A 27,682-nucleotide genomic window follows, 5' to 3' on the forward strand; every position below is an offset into this window, starting at 1 on the left:
CTCAGCGGCTGAGCTGAACTTTGAACATATTCATGAATATACCATGAATGTAATAACTGCGATGGGAGACACATTATTGCCATATTCTGAGATACATTCTCGTTGTTCTCCTTGTCCTGTCGTCACTGGGAGTGGTGAAACGTTTGGTCACTGAAAACCGGTCACTGGGGTGATGTTTGGTCCTGAAAGGCACATGAAGTTATGAGGATTATTGTATTTTTACCACATAAAAACTAGCACAAATTCACAAGATTTTAATCTGCCTAGAATGGGATCTTCACTCTTCTTCTGGTTTCATCACAGTTCTTCTTCTGGTGTTGGTTGTATGTTGGCATTGGCATTCACAATGTTTGGTAGTACTCCAGTCCATAATGAAAACGCCTGTCTGATTATCTATAGTAAGCTGTAGGCTGTTCACTTGTTTATTCCTCTTTTTTCTTTCCTCTCCACCCTCCTCTCCTCTCCATTCCCACACATTCCTGCCTCTGTCAGCAGACACTCCGGCTCAGCCTCTCCCCCTCTCTGTCCAGCGGTGATGTCAGCGAGGCGGGCTTGTCCTCCCAGGGTGCACTGGGTCCCCCCGTCGTGCCTCAGCCCGGCGGGTCACCTGCGCCGATGGCACCCCGAGCAAGGTGTCTTTATTATTATAGTGTTTTTGTGCACAGTGCATTTGAAAGTATGATTGGTGTCATTGAAAACAGGATATATCTTGTTGTTTTTCGTTGAGTGTATGTTTTCTATGAACGAGTGAGATACCGTCAAAAGCTGAGCTACTGGGACAGTGTGTTTCTGATTTTCTGTTGCCTTTAATATGGTAACCATATTGCCCATCACCTTCTGATTACAGGTCTTTATTGGACTATTTATTAAACCATTGGTTTAATAGCCAATAAAGACCTGTTGATGTATGTCACAAGCCACTGTTGACTCTATGTTACACTTCATTTATTTTTTAATTTGTCATCACGTGCATTGTCTTAATGCACCTGTTGTCATTGTGTGACCAGGTGGAACCTGCCATGTCCAAGCAGGTAGTTATCATCTAATGGCTTCATGCATGCTGACGCTATCTGGCACCATTGTTGACTAACGAACTCTTCAATCATGGAGGCCCCAGCCAGCACTACTCCTCAGTACTTCATCATGTGCTTTTGTAATGTCCCCACACAGGGCTTGGTTTGACTCAATGTCATGGTCATGATGCATGCTTTTACATTTGGAGGCAATGGACTTGGGCAATGTTGACTGCCACCAGTGTGTGAGCAGGAAATAGCTTCTTCCTTCACTACTGCATTGCACTTCCCTGCTTCTTTTGACAGAGGGTGCTGTTGAGGCCCTCTCTTAAAAGGTTTTAAGCCACATAATGGAGGAAAATGGACAAAAATTCACAGTAATCACAATTCTGGGTTTTTGGGTCTCCATTAAATAAATGAAAACAAGTCATGGTAATCAGAGCCAGCCTTCTTTGTGACAAGATTGTCTCGTTCAATCATACAATCAGACTGATTGCATGTCTTCCTCGAAATGTCCGTAGGCTATTATTAAATGATGTATTAATTGTATTCCTGACAGGACAGGTGAAGTTGTGACGGTCTTTGATCTTCTATCTCCAAATTCCTGATAGATAGCCTAAATAAATGAATAACATTCTCCTTCTCTCTCCTGATCCCTCCCTCTTACTTTCTCTCTCTCTCCTCGCACGGCGCACACCCGAGGTAGCCTACAATGTAGGTCTAACAAAACACATTCTTATAATCATATAGCCTATAAAATCTCTGGGAATTGTTTTCCATCCCGGGAGGCTATTAGCCTACCAGAGTGTCCAGGAGGCTTGGCAATACAATTTGAACCGTTTGATTTGGCAAACGACCCAGAGGTGTGAATACACCCTGGAAATGTCATAGGCTACTTCTGCAGTGTCTACTGTATATAGAGAGGACACAGTAAGCTAAGTCGTCTGTGTGTGTGTGTGTGTGTCTGTGTGTGTGTGTGTGTCTGTGTGGGTGGGGGGGGTGTTGTTGGGACCTGTGCATGTGCCTGTGGGGGGGGGAGGGCTATCTCTCTCTCTCTCTCTGTCTCTCTCTCTCTCTTCAGTCAGTATGGGTCATGGTTACATAGCAGAAGATGCTGTGGAGGGCTATCTGTCCAAACTGTGCACCAGGAGTAGTTCCAGTCACAGGCCTGCTCATCGGTCAGGTATAAGGCTCCTTCATCAACACAGAGGCTAATCTAACATCCTTTTTTGTAAACTATCTTTTGCTCTCTTGGGCGTGTTCATTAGGCCATTCTGGATGAGATTCACAGCTATCAGACAAACAGTCAAACAGCAGCAGGTTGTAATTTATAACCAGGCTGCATCCTGGACACCTAACACACAAAATAACACAATACTGTTAACCTTCTTATGCTCTGCCCCCAAATTGGCTAAACATGTCTGTTGAGTTGTGTCTAGCCTTCATGTCATGTGATATCATGCACTGCTGAATCTGATATATCATGTGATCTGGTGGAGTCACATTATAATCTGATATATCATGTGATCTGGTGGAGTCACATTATAATCTGATATATCATGTGATCTGGTGGAGTCACATTATAATCTGATATATCATGTCATCTGGTGGAGTCACATTATAATCTGATATATCATGTGATCTGGTGGAGTCACATTATAATCTGATATATCATGTGATCTTGTGGAGTCACATTATTTGATGCTAATCACTGCCACCCCCCCAAACTCTGTCTCCACAACAGAGCTCTGCCCAGAGGGATTTTGTTGTCATGGCAACCCGGACCCCCCAAATGGATGAGTCTACTGCAGCAGCTGGAAGCTCATTGGACAAGGACTGGGTCACTGAGCACGCCCGGCAGGTAGCCACATAGGGACAGGTCAATAATAACAAAGTCATTCTCCCAGCACGGTGTGATGATGAGTTGCTGTGTGCTTCTACGTGTCCAGGATGCTGCCTGGAGGTCTGTGTGTACTAGGAGTCTTCATCATCACTGATACCGATGCCAAAGACACACTGAACACACTCCGAAAGCTCAGATTCATACAAGGACACAAACGCTTGGAGGATACTTTCATCATATTGGTTAAAGTTTTGGACATTTATAGGCTACATGCAGGTCTAAGGGCTATGCTAAATTAATTGATTAATACAATAAACAAGACTACACCCCTAGACACATTCTCACATGTGTTTTTTCCCATTAGGGTCTTAAATCTAAAAAGAACAAAATCAGTAGAGCTTCTTCTAGTAACATAATTGTGAATATCTCTGAAACAATTAAAGTAATTAGAGAGGTATTTGGGAACCTTATTATGCACAATCTTATGAGTCAGACCCAATTTGATTTGAATGACTCTTTTCTCAACTGGCAGCCAATTTAGTTGCTGAAAGAAAGCTGGCACTAAGTGAGTGCGTGGAGGTATCTTTAACACCACCCTAATTAATTTGTTTTGGGCAGTCTGTAGTTTGTTTTTAAGGCGCTGCGGTGTACTATTATACCAGGAGGTGGCAGCGTAATCAGGAGGTGGCAGCGTGTGTGTGTGTGTGTGTGTGTGTAGCTGGTTTTTGCAGTGGAACAACTGATCTCCGGGGATCGCCTGTGGAGCCCCGCGGACGACGACGTCACAGATCACATCACGCTGCACGTCAACCCCAAAACCAGGAAGTATCCTTCTCCACAGCCATCTGATTGGATCAGATAGCCCCCAATAGATGGATGGATAGAGATGAAGGGATACGACCGATATGCTCTAGCATCAAAGTATTATACATGGTACAGAATACACAGGAAATGATGAGTTTTTGTGGCTGTTCCTTAACTCACCATGTCAGAACCATCTGCAGAACCTTTGATGTCAGAGACCCCAAGGTTAGTTTACATAGCATGCTGTCAGAAAGTATTCAACCTCTTTTCAGTGACACTCCAAATCAGGTTAAGGTTTTGAATGTCCTTAAGATTTCTCCAATTAAGTGTAATTAAGTGGTTATGCCCACCTGTTGTTCCAATCTATACCTTTTAGATCATCTGTTTATTTCCAATGCATGATACACAAATAGCTGAATAAGATGTAATGTAATCATCTGGCTGTAAGTTAACGAGATTGTGATTGGCTGTTTCAGAGCACGGCCAAGCCTGCTGATTGGAAGTACCAGTCCGGTGTGTGTTCTTCCTGGATTATGGTGTCATGTTGTCTAGATTTGGACATGATGTTGGCAGTGCCAGAGGACCGAACCAGCACAGAAAGCATGGAGAAATGTCTCATGGTTAGCAGGCACGCACGCACACACACACACACACACAGTATGATATTCCTACTCTGCTCCCTTTTACTTTTACATTGTGACCGTATAGTGTACATTGATTGGAGTTGGTCCCTGGTTGCTGCTCCTAGTTCTAGGAAGCTTCCTAGTAGAGGATGGGTCAAATGCAGAGGATGAATTTCCCCATGGGGATTAATAAAGGATAACTTAACTTATAACAATATCCACTACACTCTTATCATATACAAATATATTCTTGCATTTAAACAAAAGCATACATATCACTGACTCTAAATGCTCAGTTTTACACAACAATATTTTTGCTTTACTACCACCTTTTTGGTTCCCAAAAAATGCAAGCACGTACTGTAACTAACACATGCAAGTCTCAGCAGTCTTCACAAAAGGATTTTCACCCAATTAACTGGTGATTTACATAGCATATAATACAGCACTTTTAACACATGTTAACATACCTGTAATAGTAGGACAAACACAACCACACTCGGTAGGCACTTTAATTAGAACATAAGAATTCAGATAAATTATCGTTGTTGGTCTCAAATTAAACAGAAGGTGAAATGTATACATTAATTATTCATTAATCATTCATACTGTTACTCTTACACACATGCAAAGATGCACACAGTTACAGAACCCATACAGACATTCAATTCAGCAGCTTGACTGGAACTGTTCTCAGGTCAGGTCTTTTGTTTCAGGAGGGACTGAAAGCGTGGGCGCACCAGATTGAGGACGGAGTTTGTCTGATTGATGGCAAGAGGCTGCCGGTTGACAAAGAGATCACAGCAGGCCAGGTGAAGGACTCCTGTCACCTAATGATCTAAATCAATATGAAACTGAATCTAAACAATACAACTCGTTCTCTGATTGGAGGGAGGACAGGAGGGAGAATCTAACTCTGGCTTTTCTCTGCAGAGGAGGAACGTGAAACAGACTCTCACTGCTCAGCTGCTCGTCACACCGGTAAAACACACACACACACACACACACACACACATACACACACACACACACACACACACACACTAGTGTTTTATAAAGGCAACCTGGTCGATGTCACCTCAGCAAGGAAAGACATTGGCTCCAATGTGAATGCTGCAGTACATGTCACAGGGTTCCTACGCAGGTCTGGAAAGTCTGGAAAACTATTCAAGATGAATTTGATCATTTCCAACTATTGAATAGATTGGTGATTTGAAGAAAAAAAAAGTCTGCAAAAGCTTGTGGTTCACGTCTGATACTCAGATAATTATGGTAAAATCGGGCTTCTCTAGTCCAATGGTTCTCAACCTTTTTGAACCGTGACTCCCAAAAAACTTTAGGCTGGGGTTCGCGACCCCCCCTCCCGCCACAACCCAACCCAATGACATTGCGCACGCATTTACACACTGATTTCACTCGCTCACTGAACTCGTTTTTATAGTTTATATAGCTTTATAATACATTAAACCATTGGTATGGGAGATTTCATCATCATGGGAGAAAAATAATTTATTTTCTTTTTTCTCTTTTGACAATCATCCTGCGACCCCCCAAAATAATCTTGTGACCCCCTGGGAGGGGGGGGAGAACCACTGCTGTAGTCTACCAACCACTCAAAGCGCTTTAGTGCTGACATTCACACACACACCCATGACGGCAAGCTACGACGCAGGGTGCTGCGCAACCATCGGGAGCAATTTGGGGTTCAGTATCTTGCCTAAGGTCACTTTGACAAGTGGACTGGAGGAACCGGGAATCGAACCACCGATGATCGGCGGACCGACCTCCTCGTTAGTGGACGGCCCGCTCTACCTCCTGAGCCACAGCCGCTCCACAGCGTTGAGGTTGTTGTAGAGCCACTTTGAGTCCACAGTTGATGTTGATGTGAAGAATAATGCTCAGAGGGATGCTCGTATTTACCCAGCCACTGCATTATATCAAATCAATTCACCAAAATCAAAACCAGTCAAGAACATGGTTAGAACACACGCCTGGAAAAATATGGAACTTTTAAAATGGAAAACCGTGTAGGAACTAGAGAGCTGCGCGGGCCTGAAATCTCGGCCCGAGCCCCCCCCGGCCCGTGACATGCAGGCCCGTGCCCGACCCGGCCTGGATGAGTCATGAAAGTAATTGGCCCGAGCCCGTTGCGAGGCCCGACATCAATATCACGATATGACAACACATCTCTCTCTCTCCCTCTCTGTGCATGCTGCCGTGCTGCTGAACTCGTTGGTCCAAAACGTTGCTAGACTGTGTTGCCTATAAAGACAACCACCGCAGCTTTCTCTCTGTCTCTCTCTCCCCCTCTCACACACGCTACCGTGGCCTATCAAAATCCAGACATATTGTCTCGAGAAAGAGAACGTTAGATCGTTTAATTGCCAACAGCAACAATGCCCACAAACTGAAACATTATGTCACTCAAGCATATAGAAATTAAAACAGCAGACTTAAGCTGTGTTCACACCAAGATATTTATTTTTCGCTCTGTCGCTTGATTCAACCCTTTGGAATCGCTCTGTCGCTCTGTTTAAATCGCTCGTCAACAGGCACATGAATTGACGGAGATGTGGGGGCTATAACGTTACGCAATGTCATGATATTTGTCCACTACGAGCCACCATCATTGTTTACAAGCTAAAGCCTATCAGTGTGCTCCTAATGCGAGCTCCATACCGGTAGGACAGACTTCACTTCATGTCAGCTGTCAGCCTGTCAATCAGCTGTCAATGCGGTTTGTTGCCACAGAATAAACCAGCGGTTTGTTCCAAGCCAGAGTGATCCTTGACTCGCTCTCACACGGCAGCCAATCAGCGTTGAACAGCGAGCGACTGATGCCAGCGTAATTTCGCTCGAGTTGGGATATTTCATCTCGAGCGACGAGCGTATTTTCTCCCTATCGCTCTGTCTCTGTTGCTCGGACGCCCAGCGATATTTCTCCCAGGCGAATATACGCTCAATCGTTCGTTTGCATTGACTTTTTATGTAAACTCGACGCCAGCAAAAAACTTTAATAGGTCGGTGTGAACGCAGCTTTAGATTCACATGTCCTCTTACTCCCTGATGAAGGCTCCTGTGTGAGCAGAAACATGTTGGTGTGTTTTTTAATCTATAGCCATGTTTAAGATAAAGGCTTTTTAACATTTTCTACTAAAAAGACCAGTGTTGCTGTGGGATTTTTTTAAGGTTTGCTCGCTTCCACTCTCCACAAAAGGTTTTTTCTTGCGGGAGACAAACTTTATTTTTCTATAAGACACAGCACCTATCCGGACGAGCCTAGGACCACTCTGGAACCTGAAGCGCAGCAGCCAGTGTCCGTTCTGCTTTACTACTCCAGCCTGGGCCAATAACAGGACCTGTTATTGCCCGGGACAAGAGTAAGTACTCACTAGGCTCTTTCACACACAGATCGTGGCAAAAAAGCAGTTTAGGAGTCCCGCAAAGCCCGCAGCCTCGCCACAGAAATTGCTTTCACACAGAGCCAAGAAGCACGGCCACATTCCCGTGCTGCAGTGTACTTTCAGGTGAAATCCCCTGCTCCCGGATTGAAAGGCAAGCACCACTCGCATGGTGGGCGGACTCGCCTTAATATCAAAACGCATGCATCTGCTCCTCAGACCAACTCGCCACAGACGGCTATTCACCTTATTCTTTGCTCACACATGGACGCTTCCGCATTACGTCATTTCGTAATAGTATTTCCGTTTTGACTTGCCAAAAACCCCGCAGGCAAAATGGCCGCGCACACTCCCCTCCTAAAGTGGCAAAATTACTCCCCCATAAACTAACATATCTTGGCCAATACGTATGTAACATACAAAATAAAACAACCCGTAATATCTTAATTTTATGTAGAATGCAGAGGACATGTAACTGTTTAGTTAAACTTGCATTCCAGGAATATTGTGCTCTAAAGATGACGTTAGTGGAGTCGAGGCTGTTGCGTCCTGAAACCCACATAACCTATGTGTGGTTTGGCGTAACCTACGTATGTGCGAGATAGAAACGTTATGAATATAGCCACGTTACAAACAACAAACTAACGCTGGTGATCCGTATGGAAACAGTGTTACTCAAAATGGTTAAAAGTTATATCAATTTGGGAGGTACGGTGGTGCAGTGGTAAGCACTATCGCCTCACAGCTCGAAGGTCGTGGGTTCGATTCCCACCTGGGACGAGGTGAACGCTGAAGGAATGCGTGCCCGTCCGCATGTCCTAGAGTGCCCACCGCCCGGGTGGGGTCGGCAAAAGGGCCTTTCTGTGTGGAGTTTGCATGTTCTCCCCGTGCCTCCCGGGGGTTTCCTTCACATAGGAACCCCCTTCACAAAAACATGCAATATCCTGGTTGCTAATGTGGTTCCTCCTCTGGTCGTTAAGGGCGCCTGTTCAGAGGGAGGGGAACTGGTTGGAATAGCGTGAACCTCCCACGTGCTATGTCCTACCGGTGAAGCTTCCTCTGTCAGGTGAAAAGAAGCGGCTGGCTGACTGCCCATGTCTCGGAGGAAGCAGTGAGCCAGTCTCGGCTCTCCCCAGATCGGCAGAGGATGGAGTAGCAACCAGGATTGAGAAATCAAAGCTATTTTCACACATGAACTCCGGATCAGGTGAGGGTTGCCCCCCACTGAGCCTGCCCCGGATGATATGTGAAGTGTACCCTTTCACACATGAGGCATGTTGCTTTCACACATGAGTAGCACCTCCGCAGAGTTTGTAAAGTAGAGAGGGGGCGGGCAGCGGGGGTGGGGGAATTTGGGCATGACCACACGAGTTGTGAAAACGAAAAATACATAATGGGCGATAACTGCCTAACGTTCACGGCATATAATCGTTTGCGCATAACGTTAGTAAGTAATTAATTAAACAACCCTACAACTCACGCCCAGATGCATCGATTTCATCGAGTCGCAAGCACTACAAACAAAACAGGTCTTTGCTATGTTCAGTCCTAAAATGCATCCAACCTACTAGAATTATACAGAATACAGGAAGCTAGACGTTTTTACCTTCAAAATAAAATAAATGTTGTATTACTTAGTAACAAAAAATCAGAATGTCGACTCACTACGGGTTAAAATTGACTTTTCGAAGGGAGCAGATATTCTTCCAGTTTATCTCCGTTCTGTATCTTTCGAAACACACACAAAAAACATTACACGTGCATTTACTTTATTTAATTGCCATTATTGCGAAGGTTATACCCGGAAGTTTTCGTTATATACTGCCTGACTTGACGCTACTTGGAATTTGCGGTTCTGCCATTGAATCTTCACAAACGCTGTGTACACGTTAAATCAAAGACATGAACGCAACCAGATCGAGATACCCTACCTAGCGATGTCCAATACTGGGAAGCGGGACGACCCTCGCGTCCAAAAATGCTTATTAAATGTGTGTGCTGTGCGAAGCAGACATGAAATCAGATCAGAGCCATGAGCCTTTCAATCCAGCAATCCAGCAACATGTTGGCTGTCGCACACGGAGCAGTTTTGAGCTTCATTTGGAAACCAAATGGCATGTGTTTTTTGCTCGCTCATTCACATCGACTATTTATATAATAATAATCTGTCACGATCGTCTCTGTCCTCATGCACTCACGAGCTGACTACTTCACGGAGCTCTGGAGGGGGGGGGGGGGGGGGATCCACTCCTACGGCTGGGGCTACACTTCCCTCCGGATAGGACGAGGATCCGCGGGAGCGCGCATGAGCCACATGCACACATTCACACATGACAGCCATCCGGATAGCCTCTAGATAACTCCTGAATTCCAGACATGTGTGAAAGCAGCTCAAGTGAGCACTAATGGGGGATAAAATGGGATAAAAAAATCGGGGGGGGGGGGGAAAAAAGTTATATCAATTTGGTCATTCAGTGGCACTTTACTGCCATATAACATAACTAACTAGCGGCTAATATTAGCCACATAAGGCAACTAGCGCTGAACCGGAAGAACAAATATGTTTGCGTTGAACGTGGAAGAGAGAAAAAGTGGGTGTGGTGAATAAGGTGAATAGCCCTCTGAAGCTTATTATTATATCCGTTAATTTTACCTACCGTACTAATGTCAACATCGTTTGAGCATAAAGCCTAACCGCACGGAGCATTCCTCCTGGCGTCCCTGCAGTCATGATTGTATAGGCTACTTTTTTTTACTTTCACTCGTGCACTTTCTTGCTACATGAGGTGATTTCCCCTGTAATTTTTTTATGAATGAGCTGACCATTCGCACCTTTTCCGGCTTGCTGCGACACGCTTTCAAATGGAGGCGGGTTGCCAGGTAACCCGGCACTGTTACTACCTCCCGTCGCGGGACAAAAGGCGTAAAACAATTATCCACCAACGCGCGTTCACGACTTTCACATCGGAGGCGCAAATCCTATTTTCCGTGCATTTTTCGGCTTTCAAGGCCGGTGTGAAAGAGCCTACCGAATTGCGGCGGACACATTTGGCTCATTTCCACCACATTTTACTGCCCTGCACAGCTCGTCACCAGTCGGCTCTACTCGTTTCGGCCCGATGGATGTTCTGCTTCGACCGCAGATCATCTGCCCCCGCCCACAGCTGGTCGTCATAGCGACCGCATATCTGTCCTTCGCTTATAGCCGAAGTAGGCTATAACATCACGTTACAATTAAATCCATCCACAGAACTTTTAAACTGTTTATGAAATACTGGTGCCTCTAAATGACCTACAGTGTACATGGGCAAATGTGACAATCGGCCAGGAGATGCATGCGCTGCGCTGCGCGGGGACGGGAGAGGCGCTACAGACAGAGTGTGAAGCCTGTACCCCGGCGGCCTCTCACCGGGCAAGACCGCGGCTTCAGCAAGACCCGCCTGCGGCCCAGCGGAGCGCTGCACAGGAGCTTCCTGAGCAGCGGACTTTTTTCACACTCAAAACAATTGAAACCACCGCCAAGATTTTATTTCACCAGAGGCGAAGGCAGCAACACAAAAGACTGATGGAAATATACATAACAGAAGAGAAGGTAAGCCCACTAAACTGGTATGCAGCATTGCATTGACAGTCAGTAGATAGAGTAAACACGATTCTGCCTGACCAATCAGTCGTCAACAATGTTTTCATGTCACTGTATGGTACCGGGTTGACAGAATAGAACCCCGACGAGGCAGGTACGAAAAGTAGCACGACTCAACCCCAATACAACCCGGGCTGGGACGGTTTTAACCGGTGGAATGAGACAATTTATCGAGTCGAGCGGAGCGGGATCGCGCTACTACCTGTGGTGGAAATGGGCCAATTGAGGCCGGCTGCGGGGCCAGGCAGGGTGGGGAGAGCATTGTGCTTGTGTACAGAAGATTAGCTGTGGGTTTCCTGTCCTCCAACAGAACAAGGTGTGTGGCACTGGGACGACGGCCTGTGATTGGGCGAGCTACGTCGGAGAAGCAAGAGTCATCTGTGAAAGCAAGGGGGAAGCCATTGGACCGCAGCAGAGGGGTGGTGTTGCGACATGCCCCTCTCTCGAGTTAAAGTGTAACTAACCCCCAAAACACTTTTTTTCATTTGACACCAAACTGTTGCCATTTGACCATTTGTATCATTTTTCAGCAGCATATCTGGCATAAGCGCCCTCTAAGGGTGTAACACTGCTTTTTTTTCTTTTCTCAAATGAATGGGAGATTAGGAACACACTGACGTCACAGTGTTCCCAAAGACTATGGGATTTCAAGATAGTTACTCCACTACTCCCCCTGTACCCTTTCGGCTCCTCACAACTCCAAGCCTATTCCTATTGAAGTTTGCTCTTAAAATACTGAACCAAACGTCGTCAAAGTTGGCACATGTCTTAATTATAGTTAGTTTCCCGCTGAATGTGTCATTACTTTATTAATATCTTACCTGGATAAGCTCGAATGATGATGTTTATATTATCAGTCCGAGTTGAAAGCACTGTCTCCAGCCCAGGCAGGCGGGAGAGAGTCGTACTGTAAACCTCATGGACGAGCCCCAAGCTCCGGGAGCGCGCGCAGCAGCAGCTGGGCTCTCTGTGCTCTGAGAGCAGAGAGAGCACAGTCTGACATTTCCGCGGCTATCAGTCCGACTTGGAAGCACTTTCTCTCGGCCAGTCAAACGGGAGAGTCTGCTCTCTCATGCACCCGCGGGGGCGCGCAGCAGCAGCAGCACACAGCAGCAGTGAGAGGTGGGGGCTTTCAACAGTCTGACATTTCAGCAAACAAATCTCGTCGCAGTTTAGCGGACATGTAAAATATAACGCTATACTACGACGTGACAACGTGACAAAGCTTCTCTAAACATATCGGCTAATATAATATCATCACTGTGTACAAGCAACGCCAACTTCTCAGGAAATCAAGTCAGCAGAGCAGAGCGACTGGCTCTGTCTGTGTGTGTGTGCTCATCGGGGGGATTTGCATAGGAACAGTCTGTGAGGAGGAGAAGAGCTCTGCGCTGCCTCCTGCGCCCTGAGAGGAAAATCAGAGGTGCTGTAACTTTCAACAAGAATCACGAAAAGCCCCAAAACGCAAATTAAAAACGGATTTCATTGCGCAGTTTATCTCTAGTTAGACGAGGGAATTACGTGGAGAAATCTCGCATTGTGTTACCCCAGAGCGAGAGGTTTGTCCTCACTGTGCTGTGTGCTGAGAGCAGCGAGGCTCTTTAAACAGAAGTTTAGACAAGCCACGCACACACACATGGGACAAAATGGGACAAAAATAATTAAATTTCTAGTTCGCCACTGAATGGCCAAATTGATATAACTATCAACAATTTTGAGCAACACTCTTTCCATACATGCCACCAGCGTTGGCTAGTTGTTGATATTTATAAAGATATTGCCCCTCTCAAAAAAAATATTTTTGAGGCGGTAGGCAAACTGTAATGGCGTCCATTTCCGAAAAAAAATCTTGACTTGAACACAGCCAAAGAGTTTAGTATAGACAAGAGCATATGTCATTTCTTGGTTTTTTCCATAGGTATTTTCAAATCACTGTTCTGATACATATCTGGGGGGTTAGTCCCCCTTTAAGTACCCCTTGCTCCCTTCCTCCTGTCCAGCATTTTATAAGAACACGGCGATTGCCATATTTTAGACCTGTTTTTAGCGTTTTATCTGGGACATTTTTATTTATAGTGTTGATCTTAATGGGCCCTTTTACCCCCAGCCACTTTTAAAATATTCCGTAGTTCCACCTGCTGTCACCAGGACCACTGGGACTTTTGACTGCTATTGCAGCACATCCCCCTAGCCTCGACCCAATTACTGTGAGATTTGTCGAGCTTAATACCTACGGGTTCCTATCACGAGTGATTAGCATGCAGAGTGGCTATTAATTCGCAGTGGACGTTTTGCAGTGGATATTTGCCTTAAAGTTAACTTGAGTGGCAGTGGTGGCTGACGCTGTGTTTGATCTTTAAAGGATACCGGAGAGCAAGCGGGAGGACTGAGACAAGTGGACCTGGATCTTCAGTCAGTGGAGCTGGGCTGGGTCACCTATTTTTATAAATAAACATTGTTATTCCCTTTTTACCTTGGTTGTAGTTTTTATCTCTGCTTACTCCTGATTTTAAACAAACCTGTGCAGCTTTTAATCTTTCAGAACTAGAGTTCCTAGGCTCTGCTGCAAGCCTAGGTGGCGTTGTCGGGCAACATTTTATTAAAGACCCTTTTAAGCATTTGTAAAAGTTGGCCACGTTGGCCCAATGTATTTTTCTATTTCATAAATTAATTTAAAAAATCCACCTAAAACCCCATGGTATTCTCTAAGATAACCATGTATATTAGATTTTAATGTGCATGGATGATAATGGAATTATAGGCTACATGACCCCCTTTTTTCTACAGAGAGCAAACAGAGATATATAGAGAAAAGAGAAATGTTTATACACACACACACACACATATATATATATATACCGTATATATATATATATATATATATATATATATATATATATATATATATATATATATATATATATATATAATGTCATGGAGTAGGATGACAGAATGTAAATGTTTGGGTGAACATATCCTTTAATGCAGGTGCAGTGAAGAGAAGCCACTCCCCTGGGTCAGAGGTCGTGTTCCAGCCGGCAGTGTTGGGCATTCCTCCTCCTCATGTGCTCCGGTCCATCCCAGCCAACCACATTAACAAACAGTAGGTGTTGTTAACACGTTCACTGCCGTGGACGAGATATCTCGTCAAGCAGAAACCAACGGTTGACTGCCAATGACGAGATATCTCGTCCAAAAAAAAAAAAAAAAAATTTTGACGGTGGGACGTCGATCAACCCCTTTTACATCTCCTATTAAAATATGGGAGGTATTGAATGTGTATAATCTATTTTACCGACCCACTAAGTGGCGACAGTGCTCTCCAGACGAGAGAAAGCCAAGCAAAAACAGCCGCGTGAGGAAGCCATTCTCATGAAAATGGATTGGCGAAAACGCTTTCGCTTTCGCGCAGGGAGCTGGCGGTGGGGGATTGCAAATTTGCATAATAGATTATGGGTGCAACACACTTTGAAACACGCAGCATAAATAAGACCAGAATCGCAAAAGCTTCATCAAAGCTCTCAACCGAAACCCCAAGAAATGAGCGAGCCCATCCAGACTCGCCCAAAGAGTGGCCGCCAGCAGACAGGCAGCAGCAGCAGCAGCAACTCGCTTGTGACACGCCCGCTGCAGGCCAGGGAGGCAGGAGGAGAACACACACGGAGGGAGGAGTTTGAAGGAGAGGGGGGTTTCCTGCTGTTATGGAGGAAATTACTGTTCAAAACTATTGTTTAGATGTCTGACGTCTTACTGATGCCAAAAATGAATGGTTAAAGTGACTGTTCTATCGAATTTCACAAAAAGCCATTTATCTCAGCTTAAATTTTCAGATGCTGAAACCATGCTGTATTCAAGTGCTAATGCCTACATAACTACTAACTCTACAAACTAACTCTTTTAGACAGAGAAAGCACACATTATATTAGTTCTTTTGAGATATTTTGTGTTCACAAAATCTTAGCAGAAAATAATCCTCGGCTGTTGAAAGATGAGCCAGAATCCTCAAAAAAAAACCTTGGCAGAAGCTACCTACAGTAAAAAAAAAAACGGCTGGCAGTGAATGTGTTAATGGTTCCTGAGTGGCTTGTACACATAGTAAAGTCATGACAAGAAGTGATTTAAATTATGAAAATTTAGTTTTGAGAGTGCACACATACAGAAAGGGTGTTCCTAAAGCTGTGTTCACACCCGAGATATTTATTTTTTGCTCTGTCGCTTGATTCAACCCTTTGGAATCGCTCTGTCGCTGTGTTTAAATCACTCATCAACAGGCACACGAATTGACGGACATCTGGGGGCTATAACGTTACGCAATGTCATGATGTTTGTCCACTACGAGCCACCATAGTTGTTAACAAGCTAAGCCTATCAGCGTGCTCCTAACGTGAGTTATATACCGGTAGGTATATACCAGGGGTACAGTGGTGCAGTGGTAAGCGCTGTCGCCTCACAGCTCGAAGGTCCTGGGTTTGATTCTCACCTGGGACACTGTGGGCGCTGGAGTTGTGACCCCCCCATATCTTCAGTGCCTACTGCCCAGGTGGGCTATCTCGTCGAAAGGGCCTTTCTGTGTGGAGTTTGCATGTTCTCCCCGCACCCCCCAGGGGGTTCCTCTGTACATAACCCCCCCACTAAAAACATGCAGAAGATCGTCATTCGACCAGTGACGACAACATCTGAAGTTGGTCCAATGATGGTCCAATGAAGGTCCCCGGGCGCTGGAAAGAAATAGCGACCACTGCTCCTGGCCTGCCCGCTGGAGGAAAGGACAAGCCTGGATGGGTCAAATGCAGAAGACATATTTCACCGGCCACCGTCAGCATGAGTGTGTGTAGTGGCCGCATGCGTGTGTTGTAGTGTGTTTGTGTGACAATAAAGACGGGCTGCCGTCTGAAATCGTGTTTTTAGTACAGACTTCACTTCATGTCAACTGTCAGCCTGTCAATCAGCTGTCAATGCGGTTTGTTGCCACACAATAAACCAGCGCTTTGTTCCAAGCCAGTGTGATCCTTGACTCACTCTCAACACGGCAGCCAATCAGCGTTGAACAGCGAGCGACTGATGCCAGCGTAATTTCGCTCGAGTTGGGATATTTCATCTCGGGCGACGAGCGTATTTTCTCCCTATCGCTCTGTCTCTGTCGCTCGGACGCCCAGCGATTTTTCTCCCGGGCGAATATACGCTCAATCGCTCGTTTGCATTGACTTTGTATGTAAACTCGATGCCTGCGAAAAACACAATACAGTGTAGGTCAGTGAACGCAGCTTAACACCTCTGCCATTTCAAAGAAGGAAACATTTTGAATTTTCCTCTGAAACGTGGTTGGATGTTTGCTACTTCAGTAAATGTAACCCATTATAGCGCTCAATAAAGAACAACCTTGATTTGAAACATCCACACCATGACAAATGATATACAGTAGATAGTGAAGGTATATAGAGTCATGAAGTGTCTCACTCTTTGCTGTTGGCCTGACCTTGTCTCTTGAAGGCCAAGGTGTGCTCACCACACAGTGAGGCCATTTTTGCAGTTGCTGGTAACAAGAGTTAGGGGGGGAGCATGAAATGGCAAAGGGGCTATAGTGACACTGTGTGGTGGAATTTGCTGGTTGGATCAGAAACAATGGTCTTTTTCTTTATATTCAGATGAAAAAGGGGCTTAAGCGGAAGGCAGACGACTGTTCTACCTCTGACTTGGAAAGAAGGAACGCCGTTGAGCTAAAACAACAGGTTGGTGTTTGTGTCTGTAAAAGTGAAAAGCCGTTTGGAGAATTTAATCACCACTACTTGGCTCTTTTGCTGAACCCAAAACTGAACCCAAAAATGACTTTTCTTTTCTTTTAGTTCAAATACCTGGGTATGCAGTGCACCTGTTTAACTCATTGAGTGCCATGGACGAGTATGTTCGTCATTTCGTTTAGTAACGTAGAGTGCCAAGGACGAGTATGTTCGTCAATTGCATTTTTTGACGGTGGGACGTGGATCAAAGCATCAGGCATCTTCTGTACAAATATGGGAGCTATTGAAGGTGTATAACCTATTTTACGGACTCATTAGGTGGCGACAGTGCTCTCCAGATTACAGAAAGGTCCGGAAAACTGCAGCAAAAAGCAGTGATCAAAGAGAAGCCGATGCATGCTGCAGCCAGAGCCATATAGATTGCTCTGTCTGCAGCTGACGTCGGGCTGCGAACATCAGTCAATCCGCGCACACAACTGAGCTCCTCTGCCTCTGTCTGTCTGTCTGCATATAGTTTCTCCACACGATTACCCACCAGAAAGGCAGCACCCGACGCCGAAGGGCCAAACCTATCCCTGCAGTCCCGTTTGGCATTTCCTTGTCGCGCTGGGAGCCGCCCGGCGCAAAAACGGAGGCTCCGAAAATAGACTGGGTGCGTGTGGGGAGGAGTTTGCAGCTGAGGCGGGGAGAGGGGGGTGGGGCACGCAGGCTCCACAGAACTACACCACGTCACTACATCAGAAAATATTAGCTAGCGTCAGTGAATGTGCTTGAAATGCTGCATTTCACAAAAGGCTGAATATCTCAGCTTATAATTTGAAACCTGTCTTTTTGCTCAAAACAGCCTATCTTCTCCGGCTCATAACTAAAGAACGGAAAATGGGATCAATAAACTTTTTTTTGCAGATGATAGAAGAGAGTCTCCTCGTTCTTTGTGCGTGTTCGGTGTTTACATAGTAATATCACACAATATTCTGTTGCCCTCGAGAAATCACTGAAAACGCTCTGAAACTCTGGCACTGGGAGCTTCCGTTCTCCAAAAGTGGCTGGCACTCAATGAGTTAATAATGTATGCCAAAAAAAATCACAAATCTAATTTATTTAGTTTTTCATACTTTTTCATGTCAAAAGTTCATTTTTCAAGATTTCATTGATAACGGTAATCTACAGTTTGCTGATGTCAGCTAGTACTATCAAATTTCTACCCCATTTCCACCAATCATATCACGACATGCAGCTGTCAATCAAATCTTCATTTCAGGATAATTTTCTCTTCCAAATGAAGTAGAAAATGGTGCCTAGTGCCTGTCATCTGGCCGAATTCCTATCCCATAAACTAACTACTAACTTGGTCAATTGTATGAAACATGAACAAAAAACAAAAACTATAATCTCTAAGAATGCAAAGAAATGTAACTAGCTCGTTAAAACGCGCATTCCAGGAATATCGTATTTACAGAAATAGCGTGAATGGCGCGCGGTTGAGAGCGTGGTAGTCAGGGGTCGCCCCTCGGAGATTCCAGGCGGGCGGGCAGCACCCATGCATCGGATTGTCCGCTCGCTCCGCACGAAGCAGCTGGCTGCCTGGTACGCTGATTGGTTTTGTTGCAATTAGTGAGAGGTTGACCCCAATTTAGTGGTAAAATGCCTGACCACCATGAAGACAGACCACATGTTGCGAATTCCTTTATCGCAAAAGAACTGAGATGTGGAGGCTAAATGACGTCACATCCGTTTTTGTTAGCGTTCCATTTGCAGAATACTTGAGCTGGGAAGTTCACTGGTCAGATCCAGTCCCTAGCCAGGCTAGCCATTGTTAGCAATAACAGTTGATAACATGGCATTTTGCGCATACAAACACTGTAGCCTCATGTCCACACAGATATAAGTTATGCAGTGCTGTGTGTACAGCTGATTTAATGAGACACAAACAAAACAGCAGTGCTAAACAATATTACTGTGATTATAATCGTGCATTCCTTTATAACTGGGAACTGGTAATCTTACGACTTCAAAGTTCATGAGCTGGGACGGTGACGTCACCGAGCTGGTATTTCCCATTCCAAACTTGTAGGAGCCTCAGCAGCCCCAACCTCAAAAATCGCACAACAACAGTAGTAGTAATCGTAGTAATGTTGTTTAGCACTTCTGTTTTGTTTGTCTCATTAAATCAGCTGTACACACAGCACTGCCTAACTTATATCTGTGTGGACATGAGGCTGCAGTGTTTGTATGCGCAAAATGCCACGAAATGCCATGTTGTCAATTGTTATTGCTAACAATGGCTAGCCTGGCTAGCGACTGGATCTGACCAATGAACAGTGAACTTCCCAGCTCAAGTTTTCTGCAAATGGAACGCTAACAAAACGGATGTGATGTCATTTAGCCTCCACATCCCAGTTATTTTGCGATTTTGGACAACTCAAGTAGTTACCTTGTGAGCCAATCAGCAGTCACTTCTGTTTTTAGAACAGGTATGGTGATTGGATAAAATATGATGTACAATTAATTTACCATTGAAGTCGTCAACTTCGGCACCAAATGTATTTCGATAGTCTGTACCAACATCTCAAAGAAACTGTAATCTTGTTCCTTCCTATGTATGAGATGCATGCACAGCTTGAAGAAGGCGAAGGGAGGAGATGGTGTTTTTGTCACTCTATCCTCAGGCTTCTTCAGCTGCTATCTATCTGCTCGGCTACACGCCTTGCTCCTCCTTCATCTGTCAGCAAACATTGAATATGGATCATGCATTGATGTGAACAGTGAACACTGCAGCAAATATGCCATGCTTCACTCCCTGTAGACTAGCCAGAGTTAGGAGGGTTCAGACTAGAGATGTAACGGTATGAAAAATTCACATCATTGGTCACATCGTGACCAAAATGATCACGGATATCAGTATTATCACAGTTTGTTAAAGTGTGCTGAAAATGTTCAAAAAGTACTAATACACTCACAGAAATCATTTCACCTGGTTTCATATTGAAAACTCAGACCCAAAAAGGATTGATACGCTCACTGAAATCATTTCTCCAAGGCTGCACGTTTGCATCTGGGAGACGGTTGACAACTTTGGTTGATGATGGACAGTATTTACCAAGTTTTTCAAAGCACAGTAACCATGGTACCACGGTAATCATGGTACCACGGTTTTAACGATCATGAAAATTTGAAACGGTACGGTTATTGTAAGGAATTTGATCACGGTGATCATTAAAACCGGTTATGGTTACATCCCTAGTTCAGACTCTTTTAAAGTCCTCTCAGTGCCCCTCTGACCAAGGCACTGGCTAAAGAGTTGGTGCAGGTGTTGTACTGCTGCGGCTGCCCTCTGCTCTGTGTGTTCTGGATGGATCAAATGTGGAGGATCAATTGCTTCTCGAGGATAATAAAAGAAAAAGTAATCAACCTGGCCTATTTAACCATGGCCAAATATGGTGACTCTCCACCATTCACTCTGTGAGCGCTCTCCTTTTCTACCATCAAGGAGGAGATGAGAGGTGCAGGGACAAAAAAAGCCCTAGTATTCATTTCAGCTCTGTGATCTCAGTCAGTCAATACATTGTTATCAGATTCTCAGAGCATTCAGATACATTGTTATCAGATGCTCAGAGCATTCAGATACATTGTTATCAGATTCTCAGAGCATTCAGATACATTGTTATCAGATTCTCAGAGCATTCAGATACATTGTTATCAGATTCTCAGAGCATTCAGATAATACGTTGTTATCAGATTCTCAGAGCATTCAGATACATTGTTATCAGATTCTCAGAGCATTCAGATACATTGTTATCAGATTCTCAGAGCATTCAGATACATTGTTATCAGATTCTCAGAGCATTCAGATACATTGTTATCAGATGCTCAGAGCATTCAGATACATTGTTATCAGATTCTCAGAGCATTCAGATACATTGTTATCAGATGCTCAGAGCATTCAGATACATTGTTATCAGATTCTCAGAGCATTCAGATACATTGTTATCAGATTCTCAGAGCATTCAGATACATTGTTATCAGATGCTCAGAGCATTCAGATACATTGTTATCAGATGCTCAGAGCATTCAGATAATACGTTGTTATCAGATTCTCAGAGCATTCAGATACATTGTTATCAGATTCTCAGAGCATTCAGATACATTGTTATCAGATTCTCAGAGCATTCAGATACATTGTTATCAGATTCTCAGAGCATTCAGATACATTGTTATCAGATTCTCAGAGCATTCAGATACATTGTTATCAGATTCTCAGAGCATTCAGATACATTGTTATCAGATTCTCAGAGCATTCAGATACATTGTTATCAGATTCTCAGAGCATTCAGATACATTGTTATCAGATTCTCAGAGCATTCAGATAATACGTTGTTATCAGATTCTCAGAGCATTCAGATACATTGTTATCAGATTCTCAGAGCATTCAGATACATTGTTATCAGATGCTCAGAGCATTCAGATACATTGTTATCAGATTCTCAGAGCATTCAGATACATTGTTATCAGATGCTCAGAGCATTCAGATACATTGTTATCAGATTCTCAGAGCATTCAGATACATTGTTATCAGATGCTCAGAGCATTCAGATACATTGTTATCAGATTCTCAGAGCATTCAGATACATTGTTATCAGATTCTCAGAGCATTCAGATACATTGTTATCAGATTCTCAGAGCATTCAGATACATTGTTATCAGATTCTCAGAGCATTCAGATAATACGTTGTTATCAGATTCTCAGAGCATTCAGATAATACGTTGTTATCAGATTCTCAGAGCATTCAGATACATTGTTATCAGATTCTCAGAGCATTCAGGCGGTGCTGAACAACATCACTGTTGATCCAGGGTTTCTGGTTTGGCATTAGTTTGATTATTTTTGTTGGGATTATATCCTCTGTGCATCTTTTTATGAAGCCTGTTACCGTTTCTGCATAATCGTCCAGGTCCCATGCAGCCCTGAACTCTTCCCATGCTACTTGGTCAAAGCAGTCCCTCAGGATGTCCTCTGATTGGTCTGACCAGCAGTGGGCGGTTCGGAAGGCCGGGGGGTGTTGCTTGAGTTTTTGATGGTACCTGGGAACGAGCAGGATGGAGGTGTGGTCCGATCTGCCGAAGGGGGGGCGGGGTGTAGCCTTATAACAGTATCGGATGTTCGAGTAGCACTGGTCCAGTGTGCGTTGCTGAGAGGTCGTAGCGGCATGTCTGGGTTTTGAAAGCACAGTAAGTTAAAATGTTTCTCCTCCTCACAAAATGCCTGAAACGATTAATTCAGTTTGTTTTGGTTTTGTGTGTGTGTGTGTGTGTGTGGTGTTAGGGGGGCAACTCATTACAAAAGTAACATATTACATGAAATATATTACTTTTAGCAGTAACTCAGTAATATAACTTATTACGTATAGGATTTCAGTAATAGTATACCAGTTACTTAAGTTAACTGAAGTTACAAATTGATTATTTTTCGGGATGGTTCCGGGGTGGCGATGTCATTCTGCTGCTGCTGTTGTTTTGGTAAAAGTAATGCAAAGGTAGTGTAATAAGTAACGAGTTACTCTACATAGAAAGTAATATTGTAAAGTAACTTATTACTTTCAAATTAAAGTAATTAGTAATATGTATTATGTACTATATTACATTTTGAAAGTAACTTGTGTGTGTGATGTGGAGGGCAGCTCGTGTCCTGTGCTGGGTGCAGAAAGAGAGGAGCAGCCAGACTCTGCTCCAGCAACCCTCCAGATCCTGCCTCTTCATCATGAGCCAACTCGTCCGTCCGCAGCCAGAGCGAGAAACAGAGGAGGAGACGAGAGAGGGACAGGGCCATACTGTCAAGTCAACACAATGTCACTTCTTTTATCAGGCTGTTTTCTAACTCAGTGGTTCTGAAAGTGAAAGTGGGGTCCAGGGACCTCCAAGGGATCCTCGAGGGGGAGAAGGATACGATACGATTTTGCATTGGGACCAGTTCTATTGAAGTGGCATGGAAAGTCAAAAATGCTTCCACCCAATAAAACACATTGATACGGTCATGTATCATGATGTAGTTAGGTCATCTAGCTCTACTTTGGACCAAACAGGGGCTTAAGTTGAGCTGTATGCAGCTGAGGGTCAGAGCTAGGGCTGGGTATCGCCACTAACTTCCCGATACGATACAATTCCGATACACAAGGTCCCAAGTCGATACGATTTCCGATACGATACGTTTCGATATCGATATTTTAGTTACAATACCAGTTTTGCTTTGATAATGGAAGAAATTCTCAAAGAACTAATGCTGTAAATTGTACAAGGAAGGAACCCTCTAACCTGGTGCATTATTAAAAAATATTAATATTTACATTCAGAATTGACCATAAAGCAAGCAGTTACATCATGTAATTCTTTTTTATTTAAACATGACCAACATAGTCATTCAACACCTTATCTTTCTTTACAGTCTTCTGTCTCTTTCTTTACAGTCTTCTGTGAGAAGCCAAACAAATTTAGATTTCCACTATACAACAGAATCATTGAACAGCAGCATGCAGTAAACTGTTTTATAAAGTATAAATGCTTTGTAAATAAAATAAAATACAATTAAATACAGCTCATGAACATTTCCAGTTCACAAACATTATAGTGCAAACAGATTTGAGGTCTATACATCTGCCCAATATTGAAATGGATCGAATCGGAATCGAATCGAATTGAAATTAATCGATTCGCAACCTTGTGAATCCGAATCGAATCGATTCTTGAAATTTGAACCAATACCCAGCTCTAACTGAACAGTACAAGTACAACCAAACTAATTTCAGGGTACGTATGGTCATGAGAAACCTGGAAAAGTCATGGAAATTTAAAATGCAATTTGTTTTATAAATATTTTCATGACGTTCATTTGCGCTGAGTTTCCAATAATTCATGCGCTAAGAAATAATGTTCACAAGCATGCAAACACTATCTATCTATCTATCTATCTATCTCTTGGTTCACTATTATTTATACAGTAGGGCTGGGCGATGGGACGAATATATGGGCTATCTGCGATTGAGTCCACTGTCGGTTGCGTGATTTGATTTGAGTTGAGCTTTAAGCAGTGAGAGAGGTGGGGGGGAAGAAACTAAAAGGTGGAGCTGAAACGCGCTCTCCTGAGAATACGAGGCAGCAGGATGAGGGCAGCAGCTAGATTGGGAGCAATGCGTCCTCGCATTTAAAATAACTGCCAAAGTCTGACTGAAGCAAATTAAACTCAAACTATCACAAAGATAAAGCAGCCATCATAGATGAGATTCAGACACTTTTTGCGCGATGAGTTCCCCTCGATCTGCCTGTTTGTCTCTCTGCCAGTGCCCGCATGTTTGTTTAGTGTGCGTGTGTGTGTTGTAAAGGTTGCATTTGCGTTCGTGTCATTTTCATCGCCGTTCATTAACGAGCAGAGCGTGTGTTTAGGCTAGCAGTTTAGGCTGGCAGGAGATACTTAATCCCAACTTTCAAAGTCAGACTAAGAAAGTCCTTTATACATCAGTCGATCCTGAGGCTTAATCAAGAACATGGCCGAGGGTCAGTGGAGCAGTGACCAGTGTGTATGTATCTTTGTATTTTTGTCATGTGTTTGTGTGTGGGACTGCCGCTGTCTTGCAAGACAAATTTCAGTCTGAACTGACAATAAAGTATATCGTATCGTATCGTCCAGGCTCCGTCCCCAAATTAATTTTCATCGTCCCTGACGCTATTTTTAAGGTCCCCGGGATGATGGGAGGTCCTTCGTGTCAAGGCAAGCCCTGGTTTTGTGTGTGTGTGTGTGTGTGTGTGTGTGTGTGTGTGTGTGTGTGTCAAACCACTGCCCCTCCGTGTTGTCATCGTCCATGCTGCTGCACTTTGCAAAGTGAAAAGGGGGAGGGGAGGACAACTTTGGAAGCGTCTTTCACACATAGAAAAGCAACTGATAGAATGTGCACTACATGTAGCGCGATTCTAACGATCTGTCTGGAAAGGCAGATCGTGGAGCCATTCTGATCGTGAACGATCTGAGATCGTCATATCGCCCACCCCTATATTGAACCATATTTTTATTGTATTGATGACATCTCTATCGCAATATATATTGCTATCGTTTTATCGCCCAGCCCTAATGCCTACACTATCACCATGTGGTTATGTTCTGATATTGTAACGTTGTATTGTAAAGGCATTGAACATTTAACAAGATTCAGACTTAGAAAACTTCAAATAGTTCATCACACATGACAAATCATTTCATTTTCACATGTGGGCAGAGTAAGACAAGAAGGGTGAGATTCGCTAAGGTTTGCCAACACCTAAAAAAACATGCGCACACATATTCTCTCATTCTCTCTCTCTCTCGTACCAATTTAAGCCTTAGATTTTATATTTTTGTTCCAACAGCACTTTGAACCTGTCTTTAAACGCTGCCCTTGATCAGTTGAATCAGGCGTGGGGTTATCATCAGTAGGGTGCACCTGGGGTAATGAAGGCAGATGATGTTTTCATTTCATTCAATCATGTTAGAGCAGGAAGAGCTGAAACACATGCAGGGCAGTGGTCCTCCAGTGGACAGCTGAGATTTATTTAAAGTGGACCTAATGTGTCATTCCTACCCCCCCTCCTCCCCCCCCCCCCCCCCCCCATAGTGCCTATCATGGAGTCACCATTGCCCTCTAGACCAGTGGTTCTCAAATGGGGGTCCGTGGCACTTTGCCAGGATGTCCGCGAAAAGTTTTCAGGATTTTTTTTTTTTTTTTTGTAAAAGCTTCATAGTTCAAAGAAAATATTTAATACTTAAAGTCCCTGGAAACCAAAATCCACAAAAACGTTCTAACTATGTTATTTAGGGTCTTATGTTAGTAATTTTGTGCCTCCGAAATTATTATACATTACTTTCAACCCAAAGCCTTAAAATCGACACTTTTCTACAAGATTCTACAAAGTACTTCCTCATTGAAGACAGCAGTGCGCGAGGTGCTAAAACGCAGGAGCTTATGACGTCATAAGCTCTATATAACCTTTGTACACGTGCGCAATCCGCACCCACCTATGGCAAGTCAGTTCTTTGCCCCCAGTGACAGCGCTCCCTCTCCGTCTGCCTGAGCGCTATGCTTGTGAGATTAGCAAGGTGTCAGGTTTCAGACCATGTGCTCCTCTCTCTCTCTCTCTCTCTCTCTCTCTCTCTCTCTCTCTCTCTCTCTCTCTCACTAGTCCAGAGAGAGAGAGAGAGAGAGAGAGAGAACGGACAGAGATCTCTTCCTCTCACAGAGCCGCGGAGCAACGCGCGAACACACACACAGGCACACACACACACACACACACACACACACACACACACGGTGTGTGCACTCATCTCTCTTTCTCTCTTTCTCCGTGTCCCCCCTCTCTCTCGCGCTCTCCGAGAGACAGAAATTTCCCTGCTGTAGACTGGACACGCCCACACATTCCGCGGGAGAAAGTACACTCTAAAAAATAATGAAATCTCATGAGTTTTGCCATGGCTGTCAAACCTAAATTTATATACTTTGCGACGTTCATCATCGTTCAAATTCGGCTGGTGGCTTATTAACATAGGGTCCTGTGATGTGATTAACTCAAAATGCTAAATAATAAAGAAATATTTCTGGTTTCCAGGGACTTTAAATCTAAAATGGTTTCTGGATTACATTCTATTCTAACAAACCTATCAATTTAAAAGTCAAGCACGTGACCATGGAAACAATTAAGCTTAGCCCAAAATCACAAATCAGAATGAGGGGGTCCCCGGTATATTTTCTATCTTGTAAGGGGTCCTTGGCTGAAAAACATTTGAGAACCTCTGCTCTAGACAACACTCCTGTCACTTTTTCCCTCACCAAGGCCACCACCAAAGCGGCTCAGGATTGCCAGTGATGCAGTGTTGCATATCCTTCAGGTAAGAATTGGTCCTCTACTACTATCAATGTAATCTATAATGTGTCCTTACACTCACTACCTTACTGCTGTTCTCTTGAAACTCTTCTAATCCAAATTTAAATGTTTGTCCTTGCATTCAATTTTAGCCAACCTGGAGAGGCGCCCTCTTTTCACCGCAGTGTTAGGGCCTAAAAAAAGGAAAAGTTTGGTTCCTGTTGGTTGTCAGTTGAGGTGATGGGTCGGTAGGGATTTTTTTTTTTTTCCAGTGGCAGCAAGGGATAGATAGGAAATATATATATATTTTTATTTTCCTTAAAATTACAGCAGCGATGGATACTTTTTTCACAACATAGCCTACATGTACTCTACCACTGTGCTCTACACACGGTTTTATATGAACAAAATATTTAAGTCAATATGAATGCTTCAATGTTATTAAAACGTGCTGTGCACGAAACAGTATCTCGAAGGCAGACGGAGTCGCGGTACTTTGAGCCGTCGAGGGCACAGGTTCTAGCTCTGTCGTGCACTTCAGTGCTAAATACCTGAATTGAAATAAAGCCATGACGCCACTGACGAGCGAACCAAGCTGCTGAGTGGGGGTCGACACAACATCGCTGGCGATATCCATCCATTTGTCAGCTCTGTCCACTTTGCCGGCTGCTGATACGAATATACAAGGGCACTGTTTTAACTTCCTGAAGCATGTTTTCAAATGATTTTAACCCCAAT

The 27,682-nt window shown here is 44.0% G+C and overlaps 1 long non-coding RNA gene and 1 pseudogene across 2 annotated transcripts; both read left to right on the top strand.

The window, feature by feature from the left end:
* Positions 1–2,099: 2,099 nt before the first annotated feature.
* On the top strand, positions 2,100–5,125 carry LOC310798136 (protein odr-4 homolog; annotated as a pseudogene). The gene is made up of 7 exons: positions 2,100–2,196; positions 2,758–2,874; positions 2,955–3,047; positions 3,575–3,681; positions 3,849–3,885; positions 4,137–4,280; positions 5,000–5,125. The product of its transcript is annotated as a protein odr-4 homolog (transcript).
* A 9,218-nt stretch (positions 5,126–14,343) lies between these two features.
* On the top strand, positions 14,344–26,969 carry LOC310798564. The gene is made up of 3 exons (XR_014553774.1): positions 14,344–14,430; positions 16,973–17,056; positions 26,915–26,969. It is a non-coding gene; the product is annotated as an uncharacterized lncRNA (long non-coding RNA).
* The last annotated feature ends 713 nt before the right edge of the window (positions 26,970–27,682 follow it).

This window comes from Poromitra crassiceps, assembly GCF_964638095.1.
Source record: "Poromitra crassiceps genome assembly, chromosome: 25".
NCBI classification, from domain to species: domain Eukaryota; kingdom Metazoa; phylum Chordata; class Actinopteri; order Beryciformes; family Melamphaidae; genus Poromitra; species Poromitra crassiceps.